Here is a 2773-nt window from a genome sequence, read left to right as displayed (position 1 = left end):
GCCGGGGCTGGGGCTCTGGCGCTGGGCACGAACCGGCTGCGCAGCCGGTCGGGAAGGAGGGCTGACGGCTGATGCCGCTGCAATGTGCTGATTTTGTCTCCCAGCCCCTGATACAAAGACGAGGTTTCTGTGTGTGAGATCCCCTCGCAGCCTCCGTTCTCTCCCCTCTGCCCCTCCTGCAGCTCCCGTTTGGGGGCTCCCCGGGTGCTGCATCCCCACGGAGTGCGGGGGCAGGACAGGCTCTGCTGGCCCAGGGCTGCTGGCCCAGCCTCGGGAGAGGAGGGGAAGCTTCTCCCAACCACAAAAAACCAACGGCTTCCATGCTCAAAGCCAGTGCCTGCTAGTCAATCAATGACATCAGCCAAAGGTTGCCTGGGTTTTCTGGTTTCCCTTTCTAAAAAGGGTTGCAGAATTCTTAAAAAAGATGGAAAGAAGCATGAAATGCTGCCAGTTTCCAGAAGGAGCACACAGGAGAGTGGCTGCAGGCCCTATAGTGCACGAACAGGTAATTTTTTAACAAAGCCTTGAACTGCGCTGCTGGTCCTGGTGCTCCGTAACCAAGAACAACCTTTTCAGTATGAAATCTCCCTAAAAGACAGAGGTTTTTGCAAGCACCTCAGATATTTCCCAAGCTGTGAGACTCATCAGATCTAGTCTGCTCATTCAGAGCTATGTGGTTTTTCCAGTGAACCTGACAAGTTTTAACATGACTGGAACAAAGTACAAAGGAAGAGAACATTTATTTTGTTCATATAGTGAAAAGAGCTCAAGTTTGCTTTCCTGTACTGAAAGAGGTGAAAGGGAACATAGTACAAACCCTTTTAAAGCAAATTCAGATCTTGTAGTTACTGAATCTTATTTTATATGAGTTAAACTGTCAGGAGGCGAGTTACTGAAATAATGGACCCACCTGCACTTTGAGTCGTATCTTAAAAGGAAGGATTAGTACAAACTGATCTTTTTTTGCCACCATCAATACTATGTATGAGTGAATGAAAGGTTGGTAAAGGCTGTTTTGAGAACTTTTCACGCTTTGAATTGATCCGACATTCAGTTTCTGGTTCCAAGTCTGGCTATCAGCAGCTATAACTTAATTCCTGTTTCTTCACCCAAGGGTGAGAAAGTGTTAGCAGATTCACTGAGTAACTTATGGAACGCTTTTCCGATGGTCAGAGCTCACTTACCTGTCACCATCGTCGCCTTCCGCTTGTCTCGGAGCTGCATCCCGAAGGTGCCTCAGACTCCTCCAGAACACATCTTGGAACTACAGAAGGTAGAAGAGCATTTCCTGGGAGAGGGTAGCTGAACGAACCATGTCTGGCAGGAAGATTTTTGGGTTTCCGATGGCTTTTTTTTGGTAATACCTGATCAGAGAGCCAAAATTCCCCTGGCCAGGAGCAACTGGAGCAACTGGCTTTCTCATTCCTGGGAATGACTCACATGCCAGGGTAGGTGAGCGCGCTCCCGCTCACTTCCTGGCTCCCAAGCAGCTGGGGCGCCCAGGACGCAGACAGTGATTCACCTGGAGGTGGGTTGGTGCTGGGGAAGGCAGCAGCCTCTGCGGGGAGACGCTGCAGAGCCTGCAGGGTGTTCACTGCAGCCCTGCCTCGTGGCTGCAGGCTGCGTGGGGATTTCATGTCAGCCTGAAAAATCTGGGGCTGGATACATGCAAATGCCTGCTAATCGAGATTATCTTGTCAATTATTAATTTGATTATATTTAGATTGTCTTTAGTGTTGTGCTTTGAACAGATCCTTCCTTCTAAACAATGTGTAGGATGAAAGTTGAATGCCAGGTCTGTCACTCAGTGCTGCAGCTAAAATGACCTGAGTGTTTCCTGCCATGGCTGAGCCCACTGCCTCTCACAGCCCTGCCCTCAGTGGTCCTGGCTGTACACATGCTTACAATCAGATTATTTAGTGCCTTTACAGCACTGAAATTATCATAGGATAAAATTGGGACATATTATATTGGGACTGTTCCACTGGGACAAAGTTCTGCTTCATGTCAGTGGAGAATGAAGTGGGTAATTTTCCATGTCTGCTGCCTTCTTTAAAAGAAATCAAATTATTATCTCTCTCGTTAAAAATTCAGGAGAAAAGAAGAATAAACCAGTGGCCAAGGCCATTTTCTGTCTGTTCTGCCTGGACTTTTCCACAGACATTTTAAATTTTTTTTTCTCAAGTATCTGAGGGGCTGAGCCCCCAGTGTCCCTCTGCTCAGGGGCCCTGTCAGCTGCACGGGGCCAGGCCAGAGCAGAGCCCACCCGCTGTCCCTGCGCTGCTGAGCAGCCTCCTCTGGCCTCTGTGCAGGGAGCCCTGTGCTAAATCCCACATTTCTGCTTGTGGGCAGACTGTAAAATTTCCTCTTGCCTCGGCATCTCTCCTTTCAATCAGGCACAGTCCCCGATCACAGCTCGCCTTTGAAGCCCAGCTTTTGCAAGGCAAAGCAAACCCATGCAGATGAAGCTGCAGAAACACGGGTTCACTCTGTTTTCAGCTTTATTATCACAGGCTGCCAAACTCATGCCAGGATATCCTGGCAGCAGGGGATGGTCCCTGTTCCGGGCACATGGCACCCCCTGAGGATGGGGAAGGCTTTCCCTGCAGGTAAGGAGAGGAGACGTGAGGAGCCTTTGCTTTGCACGTGGCTGAGTAGGATGGTGTGTGCCAGCTTCCACTTCCCTTCTTTCTGCTGTCCCGTGTGCTCCAGGGTTCGGCAGCTGCCTGTTGGAGCTGGGGGAACAGAACTCGGAGGGTGTGGAGGGGTTTGT

The sequence above is a fragment of the Parus major genome, chromosome 9 (assembly GCF_001522545.3).
Source record: "Parus major isolate Abel chromosome 9, Parus_major1.1, whole genome shotgun sequence".
NCBI lineage: Eukaryota > Metazoa > Chordata > Aves > Passeriformes > Paridae > Parus > Parus major.
This window is presented reverse-complemented; position numbering follows the sequence as displayed.